Below are 21,382 nucleotides of genomic sequence, written 5' to 3' on the forward strand. Positions count from 1 at the left end.
TCCAAGGGGCTGTTGCCTTGTGGATCCAGAACTGGCTTGCCTGCAGAAGGCAGAGAGTGGCTGTGGAGGGGTCTTTCTCTGCATGGAGGTCAGTGACCAGTGGAGTGCCCCAGGGATCTGTTCTGGGACCCTTGCTGTTTGTCATTTTCATAAATGACCTGGATGAGGAAGTGGAGGGATGGGTTGGTAAGTTTGCTGACGACACCAAGGTAGGTGGTGTTGTGGATAGTTTGGAGGGATGTCAGAAGTTGCAGCGAGACATAGATAGAATGCAAGACTGGGCGGAGAAGTGGCAGATGGACTTCAACCCGGATAAGTGTGTGGTGATCCATTTTGGCAGATCCAATGGGATGAAGCAGCAGTATAATATGAAGGGTACCATTCTTAGCAGTGTAGAGGATCAGAAGGACCTTGGGGTCCGGGTCCATAGGACTCTTAAATCGGCCTCGCAGGTGGAGGATGCGGTCAAGAAGGCGTACGGCGTACTAGCCTTCATTAATCGAGGGATTGAGTTTAGGAGTCGGGAGATAATGCTGCAGCTTTATAGGACCCTGGTTAGACCCCACTTGGAGTACTGCGCGCAGTTCTGGTCACCTCATTACAGGAAAGATGTTGAAGCCATTGAAAGGGTGCAGAGGAGATTTACAAGGATGTTGCCTGGATTGGGGGGCATGCCTTATGAGGATAGGTTGAGGGAGCTTGGTCTCTTCTCCCTGGAGAGACAAAGGATGAGAGGTGACCTGATAGAGGTTTACAAGATGTTGAGAGGTCTGGATAGGGTAGACTCTCAGAGGCTATTTCCAAGGGCTGAAATGGTTGCTACGAGAGGACACAGGTTTAAGGTGCTGGGGGGTAGGTACAGAGGAGATGTCAGGGGTAAGTTTTTCACTCAGAGGGTGGTGGGTGAGTGGAATCGGCTGACGTCGGTGGTGGTGGAGGCAAACTCGTTGGGGTCTTTTAAGAGACTTCTGGATGAGTACATGGGATTTAATAGGATTGAGGGCTATAGATAGGCCTAGAGGTAGGGATATGATCGGCGCAACTTGTGGGCCGAAGGGCCTGTTTGTGCTGTGGCTTTCTATGTTCTATGTTCATTAGTGCCTTTCCCTGACAGTTTCTGTTCCCATCTTATACCAGTTGTATCCTCTCATTTCCTTTGCTTGTATCCTTTACCTTTATAGCATTACACCACTAAGAGCATAATTCTGCGCAACATCCTCAATACCTTTCAATAAGTTTAAGCAGTGGTCTTGCCCTCTGGAGCATTAGATACTACAAGGGAGAAAGCTGATTGATATGCAGTGAGTAAGGTCGGGTAGGTATTTGCTATTTTTACCATTTATAGCTTGTAAGGTCTTTTAGCGTTTTATAGTTTGTACGGGCATTATTCTACAGTAATGAGGACCAGGGAAGAAGGGCCCTAGAGTAATTGATATCAGTTGATTTTAAGCATCTTCCAAAGATATAACTTGAAGAGGTAAGTCAGGGGATGAGAGCTCAAAGCCGTAGTGTGCTCTTTGTGCTCCATGTGGGAAGCCGGGAACATTTCCAGTGCCCTGGGCCAGCATGTGTGCAGGAAGAGTCTCCAGCTGCAGATCCTGGAAGCCCGGGTTTTGAAGCTGGAGCAGAGGCTGGGGATACTGGAGTATCTGCGAGACAGAGAATATCATGAATAGCAACTATAGAGGTGGTCACATTGCAGGCTCAGACTCCACAGGAAGGGAGGGAATGGGTGACTATCAGGCAGAGCAAGAGGACGAGGCAGACAGTGCAGGAATCTCCTGTGGTCATTCCCTGAAAAACAGATAAATCACTTCGGATACTGTTGAGGGGAATTGTTTCTGAGGGGAAAGCAGCAGTAGCCTAATTCGCTGCACCATGATTGGCTCAGCTGCATGGGAGAGCAGTAAAAAGTATGGAAATACAATAGTTATAGAGAACTCAATTGTAAGGGGAATGGATAGGTGTTTCTGTGGCTGCAAACGAGGCTCCAGGATGGTGTTTTGTCTCACTGGTGCTGGAGTCAAGGATGTCTCAGAGGAGCTACAGGACATTCTAGAGGGGGAGGGTGAATAGCCAGTGGTGGTGGTACATATCAGTACAGATAACAGATTTTAAAAAGAGATAAGGTCCTAAAAGAAGAATATAGAGAGTTCGGACGTTGAAATGTAGAGGATCTCAAAGATAGTGATCTCAGGATAACTACCAGTGCCACGTGTTATGTTAGTCAGAGTAGGAACAGCAGGATTTATAGGATAAATACATGGCTGAAGAGATGGTCTGAGGTGGAGGATTTCAGATTCCTGGGACATTGGGACCAGTTCTGGGGGTGTGTGTGTGTGTGTGTGTGTGTGTGTGTGTGTGTGTGTGTGTGTGTGTGTGTGTGTGTGTGTGGGACCAGTACAAACTGGACAGCTTACACCTGGGCTGATATCCTAGGTGCAGTATTTGCTAGAGTGGTTGGGGAGGGTTTGAACTAAAATGGCAGGAGGATGGGATTCTATGGAAGCAGATAAAGGAGGGGAAATCAAGGACAAGAACAAAAGACAGCAAGGCGAATAAGAAAAGTGATATGCAGAGAATTCATGGGCCAGAATCAAACAGGGCCACAGTGAAAAATAGTGGGAACGGGACCAGTCATGTTAAAAAGACAAGCCTCAAGTCTTTGTGCCTTAACGCACAAAGCATTCGCAATAAAGTAGATAAATTAATCGGACTAATAGATATAAACAGGTATGATGTAGTGGGAATTATGGAGACATGGCTGCAGGGTGACCAGGGATAGGAAATGAACATCCAGGGTATTCAGAATTTAGGAAGGACAGACAAAAAGGAAAAAGCGGTGGATTTGCATGGATGGTTAAAGAGGAAACTAATGCAATAGTGAGGAAAGATATTAGCTCTGATGATGTGGAATCTGTATGGATAGAGCTAAGAAACACGAAGCGGCAAAAAACTTTAGTGGGGGTCGTACATAGACCCCCAAACTGTAGTGGTGATGTTGGGAATGGCACTGAACAGAAAAGCAGCCAGCATAATCAAGTACCCAAGGCACCCCGGACATTCTCTCTTCCGGCTTCTTCCATCGGGAAAAAGATACAAAAGTCTGAGGACCCGTACCAACTGACTCAAGAACAGCTTCTTCCCTGCTGCCATCAGACTTTTGAATGGACCTACCTCGCATTAAGTTGATCTTTCTCTACACCATAGTTATGACTGTAATACTATATTCTGCACCTTCTCCTTTCCTTCCCTACGAACGGTATGCTTTGTCTATATAGCGTGCAAGAAACAATACTTTCCACTGTATACTAAACATGTGACAATAATAAATCAAAAGTGGGATGTGAGACTAAAGCAAACACTCTTTTAAAGTGACAGCACAGGCACACAGGGCCAATTGGCCTGATGTTCTGCTATAAGATTGTGTAATTGTACGCAGTATGTGTAATTTGAGACCGAACCTGGTAATTATGACTTTAGAACAATGGCCTTAAAAACTCTCCGTCTCTGGGCTTCTCTCACCTCACATCTGGGTCTCTTGTGCACGAATCGGGATGATGCTTCTTAGTCAATAACCCCAGTATTGTTTCATCATGTGACTACGAGGATGGTAGGAGGGGAACTCAGTGGTTCTTGTTCTCTAAATTCCTATGTTTCCATCGATAGTAAAGTTTGAATGTATAGCTCAAAGTGCTGTACACATTACACCGAGTTCCTGACACCATGGCAGAAATACTAGCTTTGTTTCATAAATAACTGGATGCTGCATTGGGGGCGACTTTAGATGAGCCAAGATGGGCCAAATAACATTCCTCGTTCTCATCTTGTAAACAGTCAGTGAAAGAGGGAAGGAAGCAGGAGTCAGCAAAAATAAAAGCACCATCAATGTATAATAAATGGGGATTCTTCAAACAGTCTGCATCAAAAGCCTTAGATTCCTCTCCAGCAACTCACACCAGGTTAGAATGCTATCATTAGCTTCTATTCTAACAGGAGCATTTACTGCCCATAAACAGTCAGCAGGACATTCATCCAAGAGTTAAAACAGCAATGGTCTCAGTGCAGATGCTGTGGGGATGGGAATATGATTAATAATGAGATTAATCCAATATTTAACAGTTTTCAAAAACAAATTGTGACAAAAGTACTTCTGGGAATTCAAAGAGTTTACAATGGAGCTATAAAATATGCAGAAGGAACATTATATCTGCTTCATTGCCAGTCTATCAGATCACCACATCCAAAGGCAAACAGCAGACTATGACCCCGATTCAGTAAGGCTGCCCGTCAGCCTGGGAGATGAATGGAAATATTTCCTTTGTATATTAGAAACTGACAGCAGGAGGTGGCTGGAGACAAGCAGTTGCCAGGAGTAGAGAGAGAGCCTGGGTAAAAATGTACTGGGTAAAGGCAGGCAAATCAGCATTCCCACAGCCTCGCCCGTGCACTGGCAACCCCCATCAGCATCTGCTGGCTTTTCTGAGCTTCTAGATGCTAAGCTGTAGATTTGGAAGCAGAGGACAGGAGGTACTAGTATGTAAAGCTTCTGGCAAAACTCTCCATTCTGCTACACCAGCTCTCTGTACCTGGTATAAATGTGGAGGAGTTAATAATGAAGACAAAGGAACAGGGAGCTCTAATGTACACAGCTCAAATGCTAACATCTCATTAGTTCATAGAGACACTGGCTGTACTGCTGCGCATTTCCAACATTGCAAGCATTTAATAAATAGAGGGTCCATTTCAGCACTCAAGATCTTGTGGCCTTCGATAGTCTATAAGGAATGGCAGTGGGAGCTATCATGGAGTTAGCTCAAAAGAGAAACTTTAGTTCTATCTCACAGATAGTGAAGTACATTTTTGAATTTTACTCATTGTTGCAACGTAGGAAATGCAGCAGCCAGTTTACACACAGCAAGATCCCACAAACAGCAATGTAATAATAACCAAATAATCTGATATAATGCTGGTTGAGGGATTATAATCGATTTGATTTATTGTTACATGTATTAGTATACAGTGAAAAGTATTGTTTCTTGCACGCTTTACAGACAAAGCATACCATACATAGAGAAGGAAATGAGAGAGTGCAGAATGTGTTACAGTCATAACTCAGGTGTAGAGAAAGATTAATTAATGCAGGGTAAGTCCATTCAAAAGTCTGACAGCAGCAGGGAAGAAGCTGTTCTTGAGTCGGTTGGTACATGTCCTCAGACTTTTGTATCTTTTTCCCAACGGAAGAGGGTGGAAGAGAGTATGTTAGGGGTACGTAGGGTCCTTAATTATGCTGGTTGCTTTTCTGAGGCAACGGGAAGTGCAGCCAGTCAATGGATGGGAGGCTGGTTTGAGTGATGGATTGGGCTTTGTTCACGACCCTTTGAAGTTTATTGCGGTCTTGGACAGAGCAGGAACTACATCAAGCTGTGATACAACCAGAAAGAATGCTTTCTATGGTGCATCTGTAAAAGTTGGTGAGAGTCGTAGGTGGACATACCAAATTTCCTTAGTCTTCACAGAAAGTAAAGACGTTGGTGGATTTTCTTAATTATAGTGTTGGCATGGAGGGACCAGGCAGCATCCTGGTAAATCTCCTCTGCACTCTTTCCAGTGTCTCCACATCCTTCTTATAGTGAGGTGACCAGAACTGCACACAATATTCCAAATGTGGTCTCACCAAGGTCCTGTACAGTTGCAGCATAACCCCACGGCTCTTAAACTCAAACCCCCTGTTAATGAACGCTAACACACTATAGGCCTTCTTCACGGCTCTATCCACTTGAGTGGCAACCTTCAGAGATTTATGGACATGAACCCCAAGATCTCTGTGTTCCTCCACATTCTTCAGAACCCTACCTTTGACCCTGTAATCCACATTTAAATTTGTTCTACCAAAATGAATCACCTCGCATTTGTCAGGGTTAAACTCCATTTGCCATTTTTCAGCCCAGCTCTGCATCCTATCTATATCTCTTTGCAGCCTACAACAGTCCTCCACCTCATCCACTACTGCACCAATCTTGGTGTCATCAGCAAATTTACTGATCCACCCTTCAGCCCCCTCCTCCAAGTCATTTATAAAAATGACAAATAGCAGAAGACCAAGCACTGATCTCTGTGGCACTCCGCTGGTAACCGGTTTCCAGTCCGAAAATTTTCCATCCACCACCACCCTCTGTCTTCTGTTAGATAGCCAGTTACCTATCCAATCGGCCAAACTTCCCTCTATCCCACACATCCTTACTTTCTTCATAAGCCGACCATGGGGGACTTTATCAAACGCCTTACTAAAATCCATGTATATGACATCAACTGCACGACCTTCATCTACAGACTTAGTTACCTCTTCAAAAAATTATATCAAATTTGTGAGGATGATCGTGGAGGAGCTGTTGTTGCCTATCCTTACTGGTTGTGGTCTGTGGGTTAGGAAGTTCAGGATCTAGTCACAAAGGGAGGAGCCGGGCCCCAGACCACAGAGTTTGGAGATGGGTTTTGTAAGAAAAATGGTGTTGAAGGCTGGAGTTGATAAAGGTGTCTTTATTATCTAGGTGTTCCAGGGTTTAGTGCAGGGCCAGATAAATGGCATCTGGGAATGGAGGGATACAAACGAATGGTCTAGTTGGACCAATGAGCGGCACAGGCTTGGAGGGCCGAAGGGCCTGTTTCCTGTGCTGCACTATTCTTTGTTCTTTGTTCTTGTTCATCTGCTGTGGACCTGTTGCAGCGGTAGGTGAACTGCAGTGGATCCATGCATTCTGGGAGGCTGGAATTGATTAATGGCATGACTAGCCTTTCGAAGCACTTCACAATGATGGATGTCAAAGCCACCGGACGATAGTCATTAAGGCACACTGATTGGCTTTTCTTTGGTACCAGGATGATGATCGTCTTCTTGAAGCAGGTAGGGACCTCAGATTAGTGTAAAGAGAGGTTGTAGATGTGTGCAAATACCCCCGCCAACTGGTCCGTCAGAATCTGATTGCTCGTTTGGGTCCCCCATCTGGGCCAGTCACTTTCCATAGGTTGACCTACGACTGACTGTTTACAAGATGAGAACGAGAAATGCTCTGACATCTACATTGGGGACGAAGTAGAAATGGTTGAGAGCTTCAGGTTTTTAGGTGTCCTGATCATCCCTCCATTCCCAGATGCCATTTATCTGGCCCTGCACTAAACCCTGGAACACCTAGATAATAAAGACACCTTTATCAACTCCAGCCTTCAACACCATTTTTCTTACAAAACCCATCTCCAAACTCTGTGGTCTGGGGCCCGGCTCCTCCCTTTGTGACTAGATCCTGAACTTCCTAACCCACAGACCACAACCAGTAAGGATAGGCAACAACAGCTCCTCCACGATCATCCTCACAAATTTGATATAATTTTTTGAAGAGGTAACTAAGTCTGTAGATGAAGGTCGTGCAGTTGATGTCATATACATGGATTTTAGTAAGGCATTTGATAAAGTCCCCCATGGTCGGCTTATGAAGAAAGTAAGGATGTGTGGGATAGAGGGAAGTTTGGCCGATTGGATAGGTAACTGGCTATCTAACAGAAGACAGAGGGTGGTGGTGGATGGAAAATTTTCGGACTGGAAACCGGTTACCAGCGGAGTGCCACAGAGATCAGTGCTTGGTCTTCTGCTATTTGTCATTTTTATAAATGACTTGGAGGAGGGGGCTGAAGGGTGGATCAGTAAATTTGCTGATGACACCAAGATTGGTGCAGTAGTGGATGAGGTGGAGGGCTGTTGTAGGCTGCAAAGAGATATAGATAGGATGCAGAGCTGGGCTGAAAAATGGCAAATGGAGTTTAACCCTGACAAATGCGAGGTGATTCATTTTGGTAGAACAAATTTAAATGTGGATTACAGGGTCAAAGGTAGGGTTCTGAAGAATGTGGAGGAACACAGAGATCTTGGGGTTCATGTCCATAAATCTCTGAAGGTTGCCACTCAAGTGGATAGAGCCGTGAAGAAGGCCTATAGTGTGTTAGCGTTCGTTAACAGGGGGTTTGAGTTTAAGAGCCGTGGGGTTATGCTGCAACTGTACAGGACCTTGGTGAGACCACATTTGGAATATTGTGTGCAGTTCTGGTCACCTCACTATAAGAAGGATGTGGAGACACTGGAAAGAGTGCAGAGGAGATTTACCAGGATGCTGCCTGGTTTGGAGGGTAGGTCTTATGAGGAAAGGTTGAGGGAACTTGGGCTTTTCTCTTTGGAGCGGAGGAGGTTGAGAGGAGACTTGATAGAGGTTTATAAGATGATGAAGGGGATAGATAGAGTGAGCGTTCAAAGACTATTTCCTCGGGTGAATGGAGTGGTAACTAGGGGGCATAACTGTCGGGTTCATGGTGGGAGATATAGGAAGGATGTCCGAGGTAGGTTTTTTACTCAGAGAGTGGTTGGGGTGTGGAATAGACTGCCTGCAGGGATAGTGGAGTCAGAAACTTTAGGAACATTGAAGAAGCTATTGGATAGGCACATGGAGTACTTCGGGATGATAGGGAGGAAATAGCTTGATCTGGGTTTCAGACAAAGCTCGGCACAACATCGTGGGCCGAAGGGCCTGTTCTGTGCTGTACTGTTCTATGTTCTACTCTGTTCTCAGCCCCTTACTATACCCCTTATGCACCTATGACTGTGTGGCCAAATTCCCTTCCAACTCGATTTTTCAAGTTTGCTGATGACACCACCATAGTGGGTCGAATCTCAAACAATGACGAGACGGGGTACAGGAATGAGATAGAGAGTCTGATAAACTGGTGTAAGGACAATAATCTCTCCCTCAATGTCAACAAAATGAAGGAGATGGTCACAGATCATAGGAGCGTAGTGAAGGACTGATGGATCTGCTTAGATCATATCTGCTTTTCTTGTGTAGGTCAGGGTTGCCTGACTTCAGTCAGAATACCAGGAAGATACCGGGTTGTAAAATTATTGTGGGCATCACAGATACACTCCATTCCTCCTCCCACTTCCTCTGGAGATTTCCTCTGGAGACAAACAGAATTGGCCAAACATATGGTCCCCTGAGGTGTTGTAAACTGATGTGATAAAATGATCCAACAATCTAACAAATTTGACTTCAAACATGTCGACGGGTCGCTGGCATCGGACCCCCGACACGAATCCCTCCGTGGCCCACCCCATACGCCCCTACCCTTGAACACCCCCTATCTGGACACCCCCCTGCATAAGCCCTCCATTACTTTGCATACCCCACCCCCACTCAGGCTCCACCCCCTTTGAACCACCCTGACACACTTATGGTGCCCGACTGGCACTGCCAGGGTGACAGGTGGGGAGTGCCCATCCATGTCTCTTATCATTTTGCCGCTTCCATGGCCTCCAATCGCCCTGGCATGTCCATGGTCTCTGCTACTGCAGAGCAGTAATGATTCGCGCCAATGTAACGTCTCACCAGCAAGGTGGGAAGCATCTGGGAAGGGGGAAGCAGCTGAACCCAGTAAGTCCTTTTAAGTTTTATTATTTTTATGTTAATCAGCTTCGCGGCCTTTCTAGGTGTGAAGCCATTCTCGCCGCTAAAGAGGGGCCAGGAAGATAGCAATGTGATTCCCGCCCGCCACAAATCGGATTTTTGGCTTCCCATGCTCGCTTCCCTGCTCGCCATGCTGATCAAGCAGTTCGGCGAGCCGGTAAGATAACACCCTTCATCTCTAACTCACTTTCATCTCCAAGGACCTTGAATATGCTGTCACCTCTGTCTTTGATGTGGAGATGCCGGCGTTGGACTGGGGTAAACACAGTAAGAAGTTTAACAACACCAGGTTAAAGTCCAACAGGTTTATTTGGTAGTAAAAGCCACACAAGCTTTCGGAGCTCCAAGCCCCTTCTTCAGGTGAGTGAAGAAGGGGCTTGGAGCTCCAAAAGCTTGTGTGGCTTTTACTACCAAATAAACCTGTTGGACTTTAACCTGGTGTTGTTAAACTTCTTACCTCTGTCTTTCCCAGAGATCGATGTTTGAAACCGTCTAAACAGGTTTCCAGCCCAGCCACAGTACTGAAATGGTTCTTATCCATATGACAAATGTCACCCTGTGTGACTGTGACAAGGTAAGCCTTCCCTCCTTATTCTTCACGACCTGTCTGCAGCCTTTGATAGGGTTAACCACACCATCCTCCTCCAGCACTCCATTGTAGTCCAGCTGGGTGGGACTGATCTCAGCTGGTTCCACTCTTACCTATCCATTCGTAGCTAAAGAATCACCTGCAATGGCTTCTCTTCCTGCTTCTGCACTGTGAACTCTGGTGTCTCCCGAGGATCTATCTGTTGTCCCTCATTGATATCATCCAAAAACCTAAGGTCAGTTTTTATATGTGCACTGGTGAAACACAGCTCTACCTGATCCCTCACTCTCTCTAAACTGTCAGACTGATTGTCAAACTGCACTGGATGAGCAGAAATTTCCGTGAACTAAATACTGAATCGATCAAAGCCACTGTCTTCAGGCCCCATCCGGAACTCTGCTCCCTAACCAATGACTCCATCCCACTCCCTGACAATAGTCTGCAGTTCAGCCACACAGTTGGTGATCTCGGTGTTATATCGGTGATAAACTTCTAACCTCTTATTTGCACCTTCACTAAGAATGCCAATTCCATCTCCATAACTTCACCAACCTGCCCTTCTGACTCAGCTCATCTACTGGAATGCTCATCAGTGTTTTCATTATTTCTAGATTTGACTATTCTAATGCTCTCCTGACCTCCCATGTTCAACTCTCCATAAAATTGGAAACACTTTTCTCCATGTCCTAACTCATACCCACCCTGGGCTTGCTAACTTATATTGACTTCCAGTTAAGTAAATGCCCCAAATCTAAAATTCCCATCCTGGATTTCAAATCCCTCTGAGTTCCAGCTCCTCTGTATCTTAGTAATCTCCTTCATCCACGCAACCCACCAAGATAGCTGCACTCCTCGAATTCTGGCCTCTTGTGGAAACCTGATTTTATCAGCTCCATCACTGACAACCATGCTTTCAGTTGCTAAGAAACTACTCTCCTCCCCTAACCCTCGCCACATCATTTCCCTCCTATTAAGATTTTCCTCAAAATCTCTTGCTTTAATCAAATTTTTGGTAAAATGCATAATATCTGCACATGTGGCTGGATTTTAAGTTTTGTTTTATAATGCTCTGTGAAGCGCTTTGGGATGTTTAACTATTTAAAAGCTGTTTCTGCTGTTGCATCCACTTCACCAGATGTGCCACAAGGCATTAGCTTCTCAATAAGCTCAGAGCTTCACATCCAATTCACTGCAATTCATTGAAGTATTCTTTGTTTCTCTCTTCTGTTTAACTACATTGGTTCCAATCTTAGCATTTATCTTTGATCTATATTTTATATTTTTTGCTCCATCTGTTCTGATCCCTGAACATCTCTCATCTGCTTTACTGTCACAACTGCTTTGATGAAATCTGCTTTGTTCTTTCTTGCCGAAACCGTATTTGCTCATTTAGATCCCACATCCTGATTGTGAAGGTTGGAGCACATGGAATACGGGGAAATTTGGCGAGATGGAAATGATATTGGCTTTGTAATAGGATACAAAATGTAGTGGCTGTCTGAGTGACTGGAGACCAGTGTCCAGTGGCGTACCACAAGCATCATAAGAACATAAGAAATAGGAGCAGGAGTAGGCCATCTAGCCCCTCGAGCCTGCCCCGCCATTCAATAAGATCATGGCTGATCTGACGTGGATCAGTACCACTTACCCGCCTGATCCCCATAACCCTTAATTCCCTTATCGATCAGGAATCCATCCATCCGCGCTTTAAACATATTCAGCGAGGTAGCCTCCACCACCTCAGTGGGCAGAGAATTCCAGAGATTCACCACCCTCTGGGAGAAGAAGTTCCTCCTCAACTCTGTCTTAAACCGACCCCCCTTTATTTTGAGGCTGTGTCCTCTAGTTTTAACTTCCTTACTAAGTGGAAAGAATCTCTCCGCCTCCACCCTATCCAGCCCCCGCATTATCTTATAAGTCTCCATAAGATCCCCCCTCATCCTTCTAAACTCCAACGAGTACAAACCCAATCTCCTCAGCCTCTCCTCATAATCCAAACCCCTCATCTCCGGTATCAACCTGGTGAACCTTCTCTGCACTCCCTCCAATGCCAATATATCCTTCCTCTTATAAGGGGACCAATACTGCACACAGTATTCCAGCTGCGGCCTCACCAATGCCCTGTACAGGTGCATCAAGACATCCCTGCTTTTATATTCTATCCCCCTCGCGATATAGGCCAACATCCCATTTGCCTTCTTGATCACCTGTTGTACCTGCAGACTGGGCTTTTGCGTCTCATGCACAAGGACCCCCAGGTCCCTTTGCACGGTAGCATGTTTTAATTTGTTTCCATTGAGATAGTAATCCCATTTGTTATTATTTCCTCCAAAGTGTATAACCTCGCATTTATCAACGTTATACTCCATTTGCCATATCCTCGCCCACTCACTCAGCCTGTCCAAATCTCTCTGCAGATCTTCTCCGTCCTCCACACGATTCACTTTTCCACTTATCTTTGTGTCGTCTGCAAACTTCGTTACCCTACACTCAGTCCCCTCCTCCAGATCATCTATATAAATGGTAAATAGTTGCGGCCCGAGTACCGATCCCTGCGGCACGCCACTAGTTACCTTCCTCCAACCGGAAAAACACCCATTTATTCCGACTCTTTGCTTCCTGTCGGATAGCCAGTCCCCAATCCACTTTAACACACTACCCCCAACTCCGTGTGCCCTAATCTTCTTCAGCAGCCTTTTATGGGGCACCTTATCAAACGCCTTTTGGAAATCCAAAAACACCGCATCCACCGGTTCTCCTCCATCAACCGCCCTAGTCACATCTTCATAAAAATCCAACATGTTCGTCAAGCACGACTTTCCCCTCATGAATCCATGCTGCGTCTGATTGATCGAACCATTTCTATCCAGATGCCCTGCTATCTCCTCTTTAATAATGGATTCCAGCATTTTCCCTACTACAGACGTTAAGCTGACCGGCCTATAGTTACCCGCCTTTTGTCTCCTTCCTTTTTTAAACAGCGGCGTAACATTAGCCGTTTTCCAATCAACCGGCACTACCCCAGAATGCAACGAGTTTTGATAAATAATCACTATGGTGGAACTCTTATTGTTTATTTTCTCCATAAGTGACGTAGGTAAGAATGTGGGGGAATGATAAGTAAGTTTGCAGATTACACTAAGATCGGTAGGGTGGTTAACAGTGAAGAAAGAGGTCATAGGTTACAGGAAGATATAGACAGATTGGTCAGATGGGCAGAGCAGTGGCAGATGGTATTTAACGCTGATATGTATGAGGTGAAGTAATTAGACAAGGGATAAAAGCAAATTACTGCGGATGCTGGAGTCTGAAACCAAAAGAGAAAATGCTGGAAAATCTTTGACAAAGGGTCATCTGGACTCGAAACGTCAGCTCTTTTCTCTCCTTACTGACGCTGCCAGACCTGCTGAGATTTTCCAGCATTTTCTCGTATATATGTATAAATCTCTGAAGGTCAGGACAGGTTGAGAGTATAGTTAAAAAGACAACATACACTAACTAGGCTTTATTAATAGAGGATGAGAGTAAAAGAGCAACTGTTCTATGTTGAATTTGTATAAAACATCAGTCTGTTCTCAGTTGGGAATATTGTCCAGTTCTGGGCGCCACAATTTAGGAAGGAGAGAGCGAAGAAAAGATTAATGAGAATGGTTGCAGGGATGAGGAGCTTGAGTTCTGAATACAGATTGGGGAAGTTGGTGTAAATGTCTTATCAATTATTAAGCAAACTGCATTGTTAAACACATGGGCATTTCTCCAAAAGCGTTATAAATGGGGACATCCCCTTTATTAGTTCATTTGATCTTTTGTTAGCTTGTCCCCTTTTTTGCTAATTGATTCTTTCAAAAGAATATGAATGGGGATAGCAGGAACAATCAGGTGAGAAGGAACTAGGAGAGTCTGTGACTTCGCTGTCTTGGGAATAAACTTGTTTAAGGCACAGGGTAGCATTGGACTCATTCTTCCTCAATGTATAACTATTGGAATTAACAGTTGGGATTATTTTCCTTGGAGAAAAGAAGGCTGAGAGAAGATTTGATAGAGGTATTTAAATCAACAGTCTGGACAGGATAGGGAGAAACTGTTCCCACTCAAGAAAGCATCGAAAACATAAGGCACATATTTAAGGTAATTTACAAAAGCAAAAGCGACATGAAGAAAAACTTTTCTACACAGTGCGTAGTTGAGGTCTGGAATGCACTGCCTGAGTATGGTGGAGGCAAGTTCAATCGAGCTTTCAGAAAGAAATTAGACTGTTACTTGAAGAGGAAGATTGTGCAGGGTTATGGGGAGAAGACAGGAGAATGGCGCTAGGTAAATTGCTCATTCGGAGAGCCACAACGGGCTTAAGAACCTCCTTCTGTCTGGTAAAAATTCTGTGACAAAATGAGTGGTCGGCCAGAGGATTAGGAAATTTTAGAAAGGAGCCAAAAGATGATTAAAGAAATAAGAAAACAGTGAGAAATTGGAATACGGGAGGAAATGAGCAAGAAATATTAAAATAGATAGTAAAAACTTCTACAAGAATATGAAAAGGAAGAGAGCAGTTAAAACAATTGCTGATCTGTAGAAGGTGAAACTGGGGAATTAATAATGGGAAGCAAAGAAATAGCAGAAACTTTGAACAAATATTTTGAACCTGTCTTCACAATAAAAGACACTAAAAATATCCCAAGGATCATGATCATGAGAGAAAGTATACTGGGAAAGCTAATGGGATTAAAGGCTGACAAGTCTCTTGGACCTCATGACCTGTATCTTAGAGTGGCTGCAAAGATAGTGGATGCATTGGCTGTAATCTTTCAAAATGATGTGGAGATGCCGGCGTTGGACTGGGGTAAACACAGTAAGAAGTTTAACAACACCAGGTTAAAGTCCAACAGGTTTATTTGGTAGCAAAAGCCACACAAGCTTTCGAGGCTCTGAGCCCCTTCTTCAGGTGAGTGGGAATTCTGTTCACAAACAGAACTTATAAGACACAGACTCAATTTACATGAATAATGGTTGGAATGCGAATACTTACAACTAATCCAGTCTTTAAGAAACAAAACAATGGGAGTGGAGAGAGCATCAAGACAGGCTAAAAAGATGTGTATTGTCTCCAGACAAGACAGCCAGTGAAACTCTGCAGGTCCACGCAACTGTGGGAGTTACAAATAGTGTGACATAAATTCTGATTCTAGGATCGCATGATAAAGACTCAGGAGGAAAAAAGCAGAAATATTTATGTGAAATAGTGTGACATAAACCCAATATCCCGGTTGAGGCCGTCCTTGTGTGTGCGGAACTTGGCTATCAGTTTCTGCTCCGCGACTCTGCGCTGTCGTGTGTCGCGAAGGCCGCCTTGGAGAACGCTTACCCGAATATCAGAGGCCGAATGCCCGTGACCGCTGAAGTGCTCCCCAACAGGAAGAGAACAGTCTTGCCTGGTGTATACCGGGATATTGGGTTTATGTCACACTATTTCACATAAATATTTCTGCTTTTTTCCTCCTGAGTCTTTATCATGCGATCCTAGAATCAGAATTTATGTCACACTATTTGTAACTCCCACAGTTGCGTGGACCTGCAGAGTTTCACTGGCTGTCTTGTCTGGAGACAATACACATCTTTTTAGCCTGTCTTGATGCTCTCTCCACTCCCATTGTTTTGTTTCTTAAAGACTGGATTAGTTGTAAGTATTCGCATTCCAACCATTATTCATGTAAATTGAGTCTGTGTCTTATAAGTTCTGTTTGTGAACAGAATTCCCACTCACCTGAAGAAGGGGCTCAGAGCCTCGAAAGCTTGTGTGGCTTTTGCTACCAAATAAACCTGTTGGACTTTAACCTGGTGTTGTTAAACTTCTTACTATCTTTCAAAATTCCAGAGATTCTGGAAAGTAGGTTAAAAATGCAACACTACTATTCAAGAAAGGAGGAAGACAAAGCAAGAAATGGCAGGCCACTTAATTTAACATGTCATGAGGAAAATGCTCAAATCCAATATTGAGGAACTAGCAGCAGAACATTTAGAAAATTATAATACAATCAGGCAGAGTCAAAATGACTTTGTGAAAGGGAAATATGAGATCTTTGAGCAGGTAATAAGCCGGGTGGATAAAGAGGAACCAGTAGATGTTCTGCATTTGGATTTCCAAAAGGCATTTGATACGGTGCCATATGCTGCACAAGGTCATGGTGTAGTGGGTGATATATGAGCATCGATAGAGGATTGGCTAACTAACAGTAAACAAAGAGCTGGGATAAATGGGTCATTTTCAGGTTGGCATACTTTAACTAGTAGAGTGCCACAGGAATCAGCGCTGGGGCCTCAATTATCTATGATCAATATTGAAGGTTTGGATGAAGGCACCAACTCTATTGTCACCACATTTGCTGCTAGTACAAAGATAGGTAGGAAAGCAAGTTGTGAAGAGGATACAAATAACTTGCAAAGTAAGTGAGTGGGCAAAAAATTGACAGATCGAGTATACTGTGGGAAAACTTGAGTTGTCCATTTTGGCAGAAGGAATAGAAAACCAGATTAGCATTTAAATAGAGAGAGATTGCAGAAGCTGCAGTACAGAGGGAGGTAGGTGTCCCAGTGCAGGAATCCCAAATGTTAATATGCAGGTACAGCAAGTTAACTAGGAAGGACATGGAATGTTGGCCTTTAAGGGGGATGGAGCTACACCTATACAAGGCATTAGTGAGATCACACCTGGAGAGCTGCGTACAGCTTTGGTCTACTTAACTAAGGAAGGATAAAATTGCATTGGGAGCAGGTTAGAGAAGGTTCACTGGGCTGATTCTGGGAATGAAAGGTTTGGCTTAGAGTAAGGTTAAGAAGGTTGGGTCTATACTCATAGGACTTCAGAAGAATGAAACATCAAAGATTCTGAGGTGGCTTGACTGGATGCTGAGTGTTCTCCAGAACCAGGAGGCACAATTTAAAGATAAGGGGTCTCCAATGTAAGGCTGAGATAAAGAGGTATTTCCTCTCTGAGTTATTGGACTTTGGAATTCTCTTACCCAATGAGCAGTGGAAGCCGAGTCATTGGAGATATGCAAAGCTGAGTTGGGCAGAGGAGTTGGGGGTTATGTAGGGCAGACAGGAAAGTGGAGTTAGGGCCACATTCAGATCAGCCAGGATCTTATCGAATGGCAGAGCAGAATTCTAGGGGCTGAATGGTCTACTGCTCCTATATCGCATGTTCTTAGGAGAGAGAAACCTCTCCACATAGATAGGAATACGCAAACATTAGGACAGAGAAGGCCATTTCTATTGGATCATGCCTGATCATGCACCTCAACTCCATAACCTTTGTGTAGTAACAAAAAATCTGGATGGCTGACAGCAGCTGGATTAATAACTATTAATTTACTGAAAAGGAAAACTATTTACTAGCGAAGTAACAGCAAATCCATAACTAAACACAGCCTGCTGGCCCAGGCCCAGCCGCAGTTTTTAAAGCCCGCCCGCAGTTCCAATTCACATGCACTTCCATCTTTTGGTTGGGGGAGTCACATGGCCCCCGAGAGTTCTGATTCCATTTTTGGATATCTTGCCTGGACTCCACCCTTCCCGTCTAAATTTGGAAATATGAGGCTCAGTTGTGTATGCAGCCGATGCTCCATTGGTGGTTCTGCCGGCGCAGTTCCTCTGCTCGAGTGTGAGCTGCTTCTGTAATCTAATAAACATTGTGCAATCTTGGTATGCATAGGCACTGATGACTGCTTTTTCATTCTGGATTTGAAAGTTTGGGCAACCCATTCCACCAAACTGTTTGAGGATAAGTTGTATGGCACTGTTTCATTGTGCTTAATACCATTGCAAAGCATGAATTTATGTAACTCCAGGCTGGTAAAATCAGTACCATTATCTGAAACCAGGATCTCTGGTAGTCCATGAATTTAAAAATACTGACATAACTTTTCAATTATTGCTAAGAGGTAGTAGATTTCATCTGGTATGCTTCCATCCATTTAGAGTGTGCATCTACCAAAAAAATATAGAGCCCATGTAAGGACCTACAAAATCTACGTGCAGCCTCACCCGAGGTGTATGAGGCAATCCCCATGGGTGCAGAGGGACAGTGAGGGGTAAATTATTTTTCTTGGCATCAGTCGTATTGTTTAACTATGTCTGTTATATCGGCACAGTAAGAAGTCTCACAACACCAGGTTAAAGTCCAGCAGGTTTATTTGATAGCACAAGCCACAAGCTTTCAGAGCGCTGCTCCTTCATCAGGTGAGTGGGAGTTCTGTTCACAAACAGGGCATATAAAGACACAAACTCAATTTACAAAATAATAGTTGGAATGCGAGTCTTTACAGGAAAGGATGTCCCGAGGCATGGTACATTGGGGAGACCATGCAGACGCTACGACAACGGATGAATGAGCACCGCTCGACAATCACCAGGCAAGAGTGTTCTCTTCCTGTAGGGGAACACTTCAGCCGTCATGGGCATTCAGCCTCTGATCTTCGGGTAAGCGTTTCCAAGGCGGCCTTCACGACACACGACAACGCAGAATCGCTGAGCAGAAACTGATAGCCAAGTTCTGCACACGAGGACGGCCTCAACCGGGATCTTGGGTTCATGTCACACTATCTGTAACCCCCACGGCTTGCCTGGGCTTGCAAAATCTCACTAACTGTCCTGGCTGGAGACAAGACACATCTCTTTAACCTGTGCTTAACCCTCTCTCCACTCACATTGTCTGTATCTTTAAGACTTGATTACCTGTAAAGACTCGCATTCCAACCATTATTTTGTAAATTGAGTTTGTGTCTTCATATGCCCTGTTTGTGAACAGAACTCCCATTGACCTGATGAAGGAGCAGTGCTCTGAAAGCTTGTGGCTTGTGCTACCAAATAAACCTGTTGGACTTTAACCTGGTGTTGAGACTTCTTACTGTGTTCACCCCAGTCCAACGCCGGCATTTCCACATCATGTTATATCAGCATCAGTGCCAGGCCACCACAAGCAACTCCTCACCCACATTTTCATTTTCAATATGTCCAGGCAACTCCTCTAAGAATAAACATCTTCCTGGTTTGAGAACCACCACTCATGATCCCCAAAGGATTAAACCATCCTCATAGTTTAGTTTGTCTTTTTGAGCCAAGACAGACTTCCTAATCTCTGAAGTTTGATCATGGAACCTGTTTAACATCTTGTTTTTGACAGTACAGGGTCCCTTTGTATGCAAATCCTGATCTGTTTTGCAGATACAGGCAGTGTTTCTAAGAAGTTCAAAGTCATTATGACTGACAGGGGAATTGAATTTATGGACAATGGCAAGCAGCTTAAGGCACCAGTGTTGGCTATTCAGTCTCCAGGTCAATGCCCCAAGGTGTATTCGTAAGCTAAAAGAAATAAAGCCCAATGTTGTATCAGGGCTGAAGCAATGGGAGGGATTGCCTTATCTTCTTTGAATAACCCGAGCAATAGTTTATGGTATTGTGAAGTGCATTCCATGTAAGTATAGGTGGAGGCTTTAGATGCCGAACATGACCGCTAAACCTTCTTTTTCAATTTGGAGAGGGTTCTTGACATGTAAGCTATCAGTCTCTCTGTTCCATCCATGAGAAAGTACAGCCCCGATTCCATACGGAGATACATTGCAGATAAGGACAAGCTCCTTTTTCAGGACAAAATAAATCAATAGACTTATTGATAGAAGTTGTTGCTTCACCTGATTGAAAGCCTCGTCTTGAGGCACCTTCCAAACCACCTTTGGTGTTTCTTCAGTGAGGTATGCATGGGTGCTAACATGGTGGCCAAATAATAAATTACCAGATAGGAGGAGGATTTTAGCTCTATGTATTCCTGGGAGTCGGTGCTTCCTTTATGGCCTTTACCTATTCATCTAAAGGGGTGCAGCCCCTTTGTGCCCATCTTATAACTCAAATAGGTCACCTTGTTAGCCTGAAAAGTGCATTTTTCTCCTCAAACATATTCCAGCATTCGTGACACTTTTCAATAGTGCCTCTAAATTGGCTAAGTGCTCCCCTTCCATGGAACCAGTAATCAGCACGTTGTCTAAATCCACTGCAACTCTGGGTAATCTCTGTAACAGATTTTCCATCGCCCACTGAAAAATTGTGTACACCAAGAATACTACAAACTCCAAATGGTAACCGGGTATACTCAATACAACCCTTTGTGAATGCTGATAGTGACATACCTATCTCTACACTTCCCACTGCCTCAGGAAAGCAGCCAGCATAATCAAGGACCCCTTGCACCCCGAATGTTCATCTGTCTTCTTCCGTCGGGTAAAAGATACAGAAGTCTGAAAACACCTACCAACAGAGTGAAGAACAGCTTCTTTCCTGCTGTTATCAGACTTATAAATGGTCCTACCATATATTAAGCTGATCTTTCTCTACACCCGAGCTGCGACTGTAACACTATATTCTGCACCCTCTCCTTTTCCCCCATGTACTTTATGGACGGTATGTTTTCTCTGTATAGTGCTTAAGAAACAATACTTTTCACTGTATCCCAATATGTGACAATAATAAATCAAATCAAATCAAAAAAAGCTCCAATTGACTTTCGGCCTTTAGTGTTCTAAATTTCCACTACCATTTCATAGAATCCCTACAGTACAAAAGGAGGCCATTCGGCTCATTCAGTCTGTACCGATCACAATCCCACCCAGGCCCTGTTTCTGTAACCCCACACATTTACCCTGCTAATCCCTCTGATACTAGGGTCAATTTAGCATGGCCAATCAACCTAACCCGCAAGTCTTTCGAACTGTGGGAGGGAACCAGAGCACCCGGAGGAAACCCACGCAGGCATGGGGAGAACGTGCAAACTCCACACCGACAGTGACCCGAGGCCGGAATTGAACCTGGGTGTCTGGCGCTGTGAGGCAGCTGTGCTAACCACTGTGCCACCCTTTGTTTGAAAAAATAATCAAAGATTACACTCCCCTTGTTGTGGAAACCTGCACAAGAACGAATAGTTTATTGATTCATATTTAACCTTTCAAATCCTTAAAACTTTTAAACACTTCCTTCAGATCACTCTTCAACCTTCTAAATTCATGGGAATAAATCTTTCAAATCCTGGTATGACTTTGTTAAATTTGCAGAGCAGTTCCTCCAAGGTGTGGTACCCAGAATTGAATGCAGTGCTCCAGAAGCAGTCTGACCAAAACTCAGTACAACTGAAAAGAATTGTAGTCCTGGGATTCAGTAATAAGGTTCGTCATTAATGCAAAACTATATCAACATTCAAGATGAGATTGGACAGGTGGTTGAAAAAGAGTGTGAAAGAAATACAGGA

General features: G+C 44.2%; 1 protein-coding gene across 4 annotated transcripts in view; it reads right to left on the reverse strand.

The window, feature by feature from the left end:
• Positions 1-21,382, reverse strand: part of LOC144502602 (rab-like protein 6) — a 203,991-nt gene that overhangs the window by 83,723 nt on the left and 98,886 nt on the right. The gene's annotated exons all lie outside the window — the stretch shown is intronic.

Source organism: Mustelus asterias, chromosome 13 (assembly GCF_964213995.1).
Source record: "Mustelus asterias chromosome 13, sMusAst1.hap1.1, whole genome shotgun sequence".
Classification (NCBI taxonomy): Eukaryota; Metazoa; Chordata; class Chondrichthyes; order Carcharhiniformes; family Triakidae; genus Mustelus; species Mustelus asterias.